The sequence below is a fragment of the Pipistrellus kuhlii genome, unplaced genomic scaffold (assembly GCF_014108245.1).
Source record: "Pipistrellus kuhlii isolate mPipKuh1 unplaced genomic scaffold, mPipKuh1.p scaffold_m20_p_2, whole genome shotgun sequence".
Taxonomy (NCBI): Eukaryota; Metazoa; Chordata; class Mammalia; order Chiroptera; family Vespertilionidae; genus Pipistrellus; species Pipistrellus kuhlii.
In genome coordinates, this window is record NW_023425515.1 from 139,107,186 (window position 1) to 139,119,245 (window position 12,060).

The window sequence follows — 12,060 nt, forward strand, 5'->3', positions numbered from 1 at the left end:
TGGAGCAAATAAATCTTTAGTGGTCAATCAAGATTATACAGAATGGTTTCAAAATAGCCAAAAACAAAAGCAAAACCAAGGATACACAGGGTAGGAATTTTGAAAGGTAGGCTCATATAGAATATGAATGATACTGGGACAGAAGTAAAAGAACTCAAAACTACACAATGGGAGAGAATAGAATCAAGAGAGTAGGGGAGAATTTTTGAAAGTCAAGTCTCAGAATGTTCCATTTGAGTTCAGTATAAACTATCTTCACTTTATTCCAAAAAAAGCTGCTTGAGCATTTGGAGAGGTACAAAGAAGGAACAGAAAGATAGAGGAGCTCACGACGAGCTATAAATCTTGACGCTTTAAATTGAGTGGGGGGAGTTGAAACAGTATGTAGAGTGCAGTACTTGTTTAAGAAAGTGACAAATGGTGTTTCCATTTGTGAAAGTCATTTACAATTGGCCATTAATAAAGTGGGTGGGCTGGAGGGAGCCTTTTACTGAAGTTTTAAATGTTCAGTCATCAGTTTAGCCGATTTCATTTAATTCCATTTAACAGGCTTATAGTTGATTTTATTCAAATATGTATAAGGTCTCAAATGGAAAACATTTTGGTAATTTACATGGCTATTTTCAGGACTGCAAAATCTAATCGTCACAGACAATAGAACCAGACTGTCGGCAATGGAAATAAGGGACAAAAATGACTGTTGTAAATCAGCCTTTGAGAAGTTAGGCTTCTTCCAATATAACCCAAATCAGTGCAATGTCCTTGCTCACAAAGTTGTTCACAGAAGTCGCTGATGACACTCCAGAGAGGCGGCCAATGCTGCCTGGGGTCATGGTCTATGCAGGGCACACTCTCCCTGTGGTGCTGTCTTCTCTGATGAGGAAGTAAACCTTTTTCATCATGATGAAAAGGGTCTCAACTTGCTTTATTACTTGCAGCTTAGTTTAAACTCCTCTCCCTTTAAGTGTCTTTGGGGTAACAGTTAGATTCCTTGCTCACTTGATATCCTGGAGATCCACTGGGTACTATAATTATTATAATTGTGGGCCATAACCGCCTTGTTTTGGGGCCATCTGCTCTTCTCACTTGAATAATATAGTTTGTTGTTGGGTGCACATAAATCACAGACAGAATAGTTTTTCCTCTTTCTGACTTGACAAACACCAAGCACATTAAGAATTCAGCTTTGTAATTAAGCAGGGCCCAATCTCCTCAGGCAGGGCAGATACAAAAGGATTTTCAGCCTGGGGGGGGTTGGTGGGGGGGGAGGGCTCTTTGTGTTGACCTTGGATGGCAGGCATTATAGCATCCCATGGAATTGCTGCCCCTATGTTGTCCTCATCTGTGACCCTAAACCATTATGCGGTTAGTAAGACACTGGGCACTAAATTTAGAGTGAAAAGAACTGAAGCTCAGTTGCATCTATAAATTTTCTTATTTTAGAGGCTAAGATGAGATTTTTTGTGCCAGTGCTTTGTCATCTACTCTAAGGAAGAACCAGTCAGAGGTAAAAACAAACAAACAATCAAACAAATCGAGTCTTTCTGAACGTGTGTGGGTGTGCCATTGTAGACCTACCCTCTGTGTTGTGGTTTTTAACCGGAGTAGATTTTCATTGTCTCTCTCTTCTTTCCCCTATCAAAGAACAGAATTCACCAATGTGAACCATACGTGGCGTGGCTCAGTGCTGTGCTCTCTATGTTAAGATGTCATTGCTGCTGCTATCTCAGCATTGAAAGACATCACTTGACTTGTCACCTGGACTCTCATTAGAGGGTCCCCTTGGTGGGGTGATCAACTGTCTTGATTTGCCACCGACACACCCAGTTTTTGCAATGAAAAATTTCCATCCTCAAAATCCTCAGTCCTCGTCTTGATTGATTTGCAGTTCTTAGTACTCACTCAGGAAAACTCAACAATGTAAAATGTCTGCTTACACTTGGCACTATTGTCTGTTGCTCTGACAACTTACTTAAAAAAAAAAAAAAAAAAATATATATATATATATATATATATATATATAAATATTTTTATTAATTTTAGCGAGGAAGGGGAGGAGAGAGGAGAGAGAGAGAGAGAGAGAGAGAGAGAGAGAGAGAGAGAGAGAGAGAGAGAGAGAGGAGAGAGAGAGATAGAGGGAAACAAAGAAAGACCGAGGCGAAGAGATAGAAGAGATAGATAGAGAGAGAGAGAGGCAGCTCGAGCACAGAGATAGAAGTAGACCCAAGAGAAGCGAGAGAATAGAAGAGAGACGCGACAGGAGTAGCGAGCGAGATGGAGCGATCTCCTTGCCTCTCTAGTCCGTCTTCTATTCTCTCATCCCTCTCGCTCTCTCTCTTATCATCTACTAGAAGTACTTCGACTATCCATCGCTCTCCTCGCCTCCACTCTCTAGCCTCGCTCTCGCTCATTCTTCGCTATCCCGCCTCGCTCTCTCTACTCTCTCTCATCTCCTCCCTCTCTCGTAGCGCTCTCTATCCTATCGCTCTAACGCTATCTCGCTCTCTCTCTTCCACCATCTCTCTCATCTCCTCCTCCCTAATCTCTATCTCACCTCTCTCTCTCTCTATCTCTCTCTCTCTCCCTCTCTCTATCTCGCTCTTCCCCTCTCTCCCGCTCTCGCTCTCTCTCTTTCGTACTCTCTCCTCTCCTCTCTATCCCTCTCCCCCTCTCTACCTCATGCTCGCTCACTATCTACTCTCATCTACTATCTCTCTCGCTCTCTCTCTCTCTCTCCTATCTCCCCTCTCTCTCTCTCTACTTCGCTCTCTCTCTCCCGCTCTCCACAGCTCTCATCTCATCTTCTCTACTCTCTCTCGTCCTCTCACTCTTCTCTCCTTCCTTCTCTCCTCTTCTCTCTCTCTCTCTCCCCCTCTCTCTCTCTCTCTCTCCTCCTTTCATGCCTCTCTCCTTGCTCCTCCTCCTATCTTATCTTCCTTTCTCTCCACCTCCTCTTCCCTCACCTTCCCCTTATTCGACTTTCACTTTCACGTACACCCCCCTCCCTTTGCTCTGCTTCCGGGCGCTCCAGCTCGGCTCTCACTATCTCAACCAAACTAGCTCCTCCATGGTCTGTTCAGGATATTGGGTTGTATGTAGGACTGACAGTGAACAGAAGTTCCTTTGTTAAACAAAGCATAAGGTCCATTGTCCTAACCAAGTTACTAACTTTAGCTAGACTTCAATAAATAAGCCAGATGGCATTTAAGAAAAGGAGAGGAATAGGACTAACCTTTGTGTTTTCCCCTTCATTGGTTGAGGGTAAAAAATACTCTCACTAGTAGTTGTATGCTGATAATTGTAAATTATTTTTCCCAACTGTCCTTTCTTTCAGACCTCCATTTCAATTCTCTCTGACAGAAAGAAATGCATGTACTAGTCTACATGTGTTATTCTGAATGGTAGGGGTTGATTAACAGATGAGACTTTGAAATACAAGAGAATAATATTAAAAGTTTACAGTTTAAATATTTGTCTTAGTATATCAGAAATATATGGTATTGGATGGGTGAGCCTGGGCATTAGCCTATAGACCTGGTTGATTTTGTTATAAAGGGGATTTATTACATAGATATGCATCTACATTTTTTGAAAAACAACATATATCAACACCTCCCCCCCAGTAATTGCATGTTGTAATACACATATTACACACACACACACACACACACACACACAAATCATCTTTGGAAAGAACCAAATCTTGAGCTAGAACCTGTAGAGGAAGCAGGTCCAAGTGCCAAGTTTCAAGAATAAATGGCCAACTGCGATTGGTGAGAGTTTCTTGGACTTGGTCATTTTAGATAATCCTAAATTCAGCTTAAATTGGAGGGGAGAATTAAATATTTCAGGTAAAAAAATGTTAATGAAAATTCAAAGGAGTAGAAATAGCTTTAGAAACATGAGAGAGAGAAAAAAAGAGAGTCTTAGCTTTAAGTAACTAATTCTGTCCAATTTTCCATTCATTGATTGCCCTTCTGCCACGATGTGATAAGATATTAACTCACTTTCTCACTGTAAACCAATGATTCCTGAATGCTCTCATTTTACTGGTTTCTTTCTATATTGTCACTTCATTTTTAATATCTGAAATCACTGCTTCACATTTTTTAAATTAAAGAAAAGCAAAATTATATATTGAGATGTTGCTTTGAAATAAAAAAAGAAGTGAGTATTTATATGTGCAGCTTCTAGAATAAAGTTAAAATTTGGGAATGGTGACTTGCTGATGATCTCATTTTAGTCAGTCCTGTCACCAAGATGCTTTTTTCTCAAAGCATCATCTCGTGAAGTTTTTCCTCTTCTCTTTTCTCTCATTCTGACTCTCCCAATTTTTTTTCAATGAATAATTTTGTATGTTTTTTTTCTTTCTCTGATGTTCACTAAAGTGTTATATGATTCTTTCCTTCCAGAGTGGAAACAAAACACAGGGCAATGAGGAATTATTCCTGATAGATGAGAGGAGCACTATTCTCACATATTTGTGGAATGATGAGAAAACATCTCAGGGAATCTCTAAAGGACATTAGTATCTGGGAAGAGACTGGCCACATTCCAAGATAAAGCTAGAATGTTTTGGTGGCTTTCTAGGTGTTGCATTATGTTAGTTTTTAAATGTTCTCTTCATCTATTTTTTCTCCTATAGCAAACCTGAGGAGTAGCCCTGGATAAAAAGAAAATGGGTTTTGTCGCATTATGTTTCTGCAAAAACACGGGGGAAATGGTTGTACGTGATTGTGGTAATATGATTCTAAGTGCTTTCAAACTTCTAGGTTAGGTTCTCTCTGGGGCATGTAATCCCTGAGGGACATGCACCAAATTGAGAAGCTCAGTGCTCAAGTGAACCTCTGACCAACTGAAGTGTCAAAATATAACTATGCACCAGCAGCAGAGCTGTTCTGTTGAAGAAACCCTTCAGCATGCTGCTGCCATCACGAGCAAATTAAAAGACTCACCAAAGTTAATATTCTCACATTATAACAACATCTCCTATAAATTATTAAAGCCCACACACTTTATTACTCATGATGGGTGAGGTGGGAGGGGGGAAGGAAGGGGGAAGCAAGTTGAATCATGAGCCATGCTACTTAATGATTTATTTTTTTGGTCTTCAGTGTGTTGAGGTTTATAAATCATCCTGTTCCACTCCACACTGCACTGAAGAAATAGCAGTTGCTAGTCGTGCCCTTCTCTCACCAATGATCACCTATGCACAGGGTGGAAGCAGGCTCATTATTTAGCATCTCTCCACAGCGTCGATGTTTCGGACTGGCTGTGCCTTTTTATTACTATAATGCTTAAGCATGGCATTGAATGAGTATGATTTAAGGCTTTAGATGATAGATCGAAGCTTTCTCAAAAATAAATATTAACCTCGTTATTTAGGCAAGGAGGCCAAACTGACTTGTCATTCTGTCTCAAGGCTTGTAAGTAAATCAAGATTTACATAGGAATCTTGGGCTCTCCAGTCCGTTATACCAGCTTCCCCACTAGTCAGTCTTGATTGTTTATAAATAAATAAATAAATAAATAAATAAATAAATAAATAAATACTGGTAAATAAATGTATTCTATTCCATGCTGATTGGTATGTTTTATCTCCAGCTTTGCCACTGACTTGGGCAAGTCGTTTAAGTTCTCAGCCATTTGTTTCCTAAGCTATCCAATGAGTATTTTTTGTATGAAGTAATCTCTAAGTTTCTCTTCCAGATTTAAAATGCTTATAGTCATAGTGTGTAATCACAAATTGGGCAGTGATTTCCCCTGCAGGTGGAGTTTCTGAGCATCCTATGAACACTGGCCCCAGGCATCTCTCTGCGTTTTCCCTTTAATAGCTCTGTGATTCCTGGGGTCTGTGCTGGGCCTGTCTGCCACTTCTTGTCTGCGCTGGCCATAGAGCAGAAGGATGATTTCAACAAAAAAAGAGCTATCCTTGCAAAGAATAAGAAGTTAGAAATGGGTTAGAACTGCTGGAATTCATCTAGAAATGATGAACAAATGTTTTTAAGACTCAAAATAGATCCTTTATGGTTAGTTTACAACTCAGGGCTTTTGGTGACCATTTGGTCCCACTTTGCTTGTTTGCATATAAACCCTTAACGAGGAGCCTCCAGTCTTGGTACATTCCTGTCCCAGGCTAAGTCCCCTGGCATGCAGGCCCCTGCTCTATGCTAGGGAACAGCCACTAGGATGTCAGATTTTGAAAATAGTGTCACTGTATATCTCTGTCTAAAGTTAGTGGTAAAATAAACACTCAAGTGTAAACTAAAAAGGCATGTAAATACAAGTTGTTTTAATACAGTTTCTCTTGTAAAGGCAATTTCATACATATACTTCTTGGAATTAAAATAATAAACATCAATAATGCATGGACTACACATTTAATTTGCTTTGCAGAAGTAAACAAAAATGCCTGCACTTTTTATATGGAGTTTCCAAACTTGGGGTATGTAGTTTGAACTTTTAAAAAGGGTTATTTTAGATGACATTTGACAGATTTGCATCAGTATCCCAGTCTGCGATGTCATCTGAATGGAATTCTGTTTTCCCTTCCATTTAAATATACAACTTTGGGGACATCATTTAAACTTAGTTATTCAATGTCCTCATCTACAAAATGGAGACAGTAATACTTAGCCATTTCATAGGGCTGATGTGCAACTAAAAGAAGATCATGTATCTGTGAAAGTTCTTTTTTAAATAATAAATCTGTATAGAAAGAAAACATGTTGTTTTAATTTTAATCAATATGAATAATGAGTAAGCCCGTTGGAATTCTCCATTTCTAATCCCAGTAGAAAAGTGAAATTTTACTCATTTACTATGAATACCTTTCTCATATTGTGAGATTGGTGGGGTGAACAAGGGTCCTCACCTTCCACCTCCTCTATCATGCTACAGAAATCTTAGAACACACAGTAGCCAGGGCTGATAGTTTTGCAACGTGCTTGTTGATCATTCAGTAAGCACTTGTTGTTTTCCAGTGATGTGCTAGGCCCCTGTTCACAGTCAAATGGACGAGTGTAGGAAGAATTTACTGCACATAGAAAATCATTTTCCTGTGCAGAGATCCTTTCCTCAAACATTTGAGTAGGGAGAGGATGGGTATACTTGGGAAAGTTAAGTTCAGGCGTTTGTTGCCTAAGATCTTTGAGTTATTGTAGAAGTTGAAGGATAAAGGCCCTCTGCAGAACAAAGGCGTCAGAAGCCTTTGCTAAAATGTAAGGGCCACTCTGCTGATTAGATAGAACCATTGAACCTTATGCTCCCCTAAATATACAATGGAATCCATAAGCACCCTCCTAAGAGGGGAGGCATTTAGATGGGATCTTTAAGACGTAGGTATTGTGTACCATGAATGAACATGAAAGGCTGGTTGGCATAAATAGCCATTCATTCTGTCAACAACATTAATTGAAAACTCAGGGGTGCACATGACCCTATTCTCATTTATTGAGTAAGACACAAGAAAACTTCACATATGTATGCAAATATTTCACAACTGTGAAAACCTACTAATGCTGATGATTGAGTGACACTGCTGTGAAGAGGCTGCAAAGGATTATGTACCCGTTGGCTGTGACTATTCCACATCACGTTTGTCTAACCACTTGTTTGTCATATTTTTCTGCAACGTATATGTCCTTTAAATGTATTGTGACATTTGGAAATACTAAAATTTGTTCCAGCGTCTTTGGCAAAATGCCCGCAATTGGCCTGAAAATGTTGGCAACATATTTTGGCAGGGTATTAGTATGCTTGCTGTGTATAGAATAATGTATTGATATTTCTTTGCATTCTGTAAAGGCTGTAAGTTTTGAATAACTTTTATTCTATGCATAAGGGGGGAACTTTTAATTACTATAAGACCTTTTCAAAGAATACCTTTTTGTTTTTGTATACTCTCGCTTCTCCCTCCTAAGTTATCTTTGATCACAAGGAATGCCATCGAGTTTTAGTATAACAGGGAATTTACCAAACAATCCTGACCTTGCCTTCACCACCTCTCTGACTTTGGATTGGTAAACTGCCTAACCTTGCTGAGCTTAGTGAATGGACTGTGTGCTGCCCGCCCTTATTCTCTAAGTGTTCTTCTCTGAACCTTGAAGATTGCTTACTGTACACACCTGCAACTCTGGGACTGAAGACTGCTTTCTGGCTTTGAGAATATGCTCAGCATACAAAAAAGAAAGCCCTGATTACTCTAGAGCTGTTATCTAAGGGGGTCAACTTCACCCAAAGACGGATGGGGAGTTGGTCGATATATATCCCAGCTTCTTCACCCATTGGCTGGGCTGGGGCTGAGTTGGGTTCCATAAGTGTTGCCCAGCAGGACTGAGCTCTAGTTGCCAAATTGGAAACTGCCTTGAAAACGTACTTTTTATTGGCTTTCTTCCATTCCTTGTCTCATTTCCCACTCCCTGTCTGTGTTTTCTGGGTTTGGCTCCCATATAAATTAGTTGCACTTGAATCCTTGTCATATAAGCTTCTGGGGAAACCCAATCAAAGTAGTTAAGTTTCTCTTGTGTAAAATGAAAAACTATAAAACGTGGGTACACAGTGATTGTGAGGATCAAATAAGATAACATGTACAAAGTGCTTTGATACTTGCGAAACACTAAATAAATGCATATATTTTAATCATTATTATAGCTATTGTTAATGTGTTTTTCAAACTTCAATTCAGGGTATTGAGTATTTGCAAATATGATTCTCTAGCTGTGAGCTAAAGAGTAAAGAGAAAGATATCTGAAAGTAAGAAGGTGAGATAGGAAGTTATTGACAAAGGGTAGAGAATTAGCACCACAGGAGGGGAAGTTTTTAAGATCTACTGTAATACCACCCAACACCCACCTAACCTTCTCCCCCCAAATGACAGATGTCAAAGACAAAGGATTAGGAAAGAGACAACTGGCTTTTCCCTCTTGTCACTCCTTTTTTTTTTTTTTTTTTGGAAGACTTTCCATCTTTTCTTTGAAATGTATCTTTTCAGTATATTAAAAATTCACAGGGCAGGGACCATATGTAAGTCTGTGTGTTGTAAAGTGCTTTGGAAGTTAATTATATTATTCAAATATTCAGAAAGATAAGGCAAAATCATCTTAATGGCCCCAAACAGGTGAGGGACAGACAGAGAGAAGAGTTTAAGCAGTAGCAGAGCAGTTTTACATAGTATATCCATTCACCACCCAAGAGGCAACCTGAATATTGAGGCAGCGAATTAAAGACAACTTAACCCTGTGTGTTACCTCTTAAATAAAAGCAAATGTGTGGGATATTTTTCAGGAAAAAGAAAAATTTGCCAAGCCAGAGGTTTTTGTTACTTTAACCTCCTTTACTCAGAAACCTGTCTAGAAAAAAAAAAATCTATTCATAGTGGAAGCAAAATGGGGGAGGAGATGATAACTCAGATAAAGAACCGTGGTTGGTAGCACATTTAATTGCCTAAAGAGATATGAAAGCAAATGCCAAAGCAATACATTCATACTGCAGGTTCATGTAATTATATCTTGCTGACTAAATGGGTTTTATTAACTCAATGAAGAGCTGAGCACTTCACTTCAGTTTTTGTCACACCATAATTTTCTAAGATATTAATCGATTGTGACCACATTGGCCTCAGAACTAAGCATAACACAGTGCAAATTTAGTTTTAGCATGTGCTTGACTGCCATGGTGAAATAATGATTATTTGTAATTGTTAATAATTTGAGCAGTTACAGGGATACTATTGCACGGAATGAGGTCTATCATTAAAGTCACAACTTAAGTCCCGCCCAAATATTCCTGAGATGTTAAAATAGGCACATTGCTTACAATCTTGTGGTTCTCTAAATATTTTTACTTTCATTTTTTTTCTAGGAAGTCACAGGTAAGAAATTTCCTCTATATTTGCTCCCACAAGGCTTTTGCTAATCTTAATTTATATACAGACTGATCCTCGGGTCTTAAAAAATTCTTATTGCATTTCTAATTTTTAAACCACATCTGTGCACTTTTCCCCGCTGTTCCCATAATATCATACTAAGCTGATGCTGCTAGTATAGCACTTGTCATACTGGATTGTAGATAGCTGCTGACGTGGCTGTCACCTGCCTTAGACTATGAGTTCCCTGAGGGCAGTAACTTCATTTTTGCATTCTTAGCATCTGTCACAGACCTGACATCTACTCAGTGCCCAATGAGTGTTTGGTAATTAAATCAAGTAGACAATGCAGTGTATTGATTAAAAAAGAATCATTTTTTCAATTGGTTTCAGAGAGGAAGGGAGAGGGAGAGAGAACTTTCAATGATGAGCGAGAATTATTGATAGTCTGTTTCCTGCATGCCCCCTACAGGGGATCAAGCCCACAACTCAGGCATATGCCCTGACTGGGAATCGAGGATTCCCAGTTCTTAGGCTCAATGGTTCACAGGTCAATGCTCAACCACTGAGCCATTCCTGGTTCACAGGTCAATGCTAAACCACTGACCCATGCCAGTTGCACGTGTATTGATATTTAATGTGGTTTTTGATTCACATGACATCAGTTGTTCCTTATTATATTTAATTTCTCAATGAAAAAATGAGGCTTCTTAAATTTTTAAATGAGCTTTTAAATCAGAAAGGCATGATCACATTTAGGTTAAAAAGAATTTAGTTTTCTAGTTTAATTATCTTTCAAAATCTATTTGCTGTCCAATGCTCTATTGATTTGAAATATTTTCTTTCTGCAGAGCAGGATTTCCAAAGGACTTGTAATTTTTTAAAACAGATTTTTACATTACCAAGGAAACAACATAGTAGGTGAGACAAACCTACTAGTGTGAAAATCCTACTGTATTATGATCTGTTCATTTCCAGCCACTGATTTTAAATAGAAAAGGAAATGGAATTAATGTGTTTAAAAGTCCTAACTGTTGAAAAGTTCTGTAATATAGAATAAATATACAAACTTAACTTTTCCTTATAAAAAGGAAGTTGGTATGTTTAAAAACCATCTGCAGAATAAATATTTATGGAACAAAGTGACAACTTGTCTTTCCAAAGCACTGGCATACACTTTCTTAGTTAGTTTGATGAAACACTTCCACCTCCAGTTCTTCAGTGAGCTAAAAGAAGTTTCATTAACTATTTTTGAAAGATAACGAGCCCGTGATCCCTTTCCATATGTTTCACTGGTCAAATAATTGTGATCTTCCTTCCAAATCTCCCTAGTTGCTTGGTTCCGATTCTCTTCTTTACTGAGCAATGATTTATAATGATGAAAAGAAGTAGTGGTTTATAAAGAGGAAGAGAAAAAGTTGAAACACTAGACAGACAATAGGGATCAGATATATTTCATATGGACCCAAAGTATAGAAACTTGTCCTTTGAGCATTATTATAAATTCAAAAGTAATTTTATAAATTAGAAAGTTGAAAACTTATCTTTTGATGCATTGTCTATAAATATACAAACAATAATATTCTTTATGAGGTTTGATAGACACAATTGCAAAACTATTTTTTTAAATATATTTTACTGATTTTTTACAGAGAGGAAGAAAGAGGGATAGAGAGTTAGAAACATCAATGAGAGAGAATCATTGATCAGCTGCCTCCTGCACACCCCCCACTGGTGATGTGCCCACAACCAAGGTACATGCCCTTGACCGGAATCGAACCTGGGACCTTTCAGTCCGCAGGCTGACGTTCTATCCCCTGAGCCAAACCAGTTTCGGCAGAGTTGCAAAACTATTTATGAAAACTGCAGAATATTTTTGAACTCTCTGAAGTTCTTGTATATGGTCAGTCAGGCCACCAAACTTCACAAAATGAAGGTATAATTTCTTCTTACCAAAACTGGAGGCCCTTAAAGTTTTATTACTAAAGGATAATTACCTCAGATGTTGATAGAGAAAAAATTGTTTTCATGGTTGTTGCTTAGAATCATAGGTACACTTCCAACTTTCCTCTACAAAAGAGGATCAAGAATATAGCTCGTTGCAGAATTTCCCTTGGAGTCTGGGGAGGACACTTGGATTTTTGCTTGAGAGCAGACTAATCTAATTCTACTTTGTAGTGTTCTGAACTGCAGGA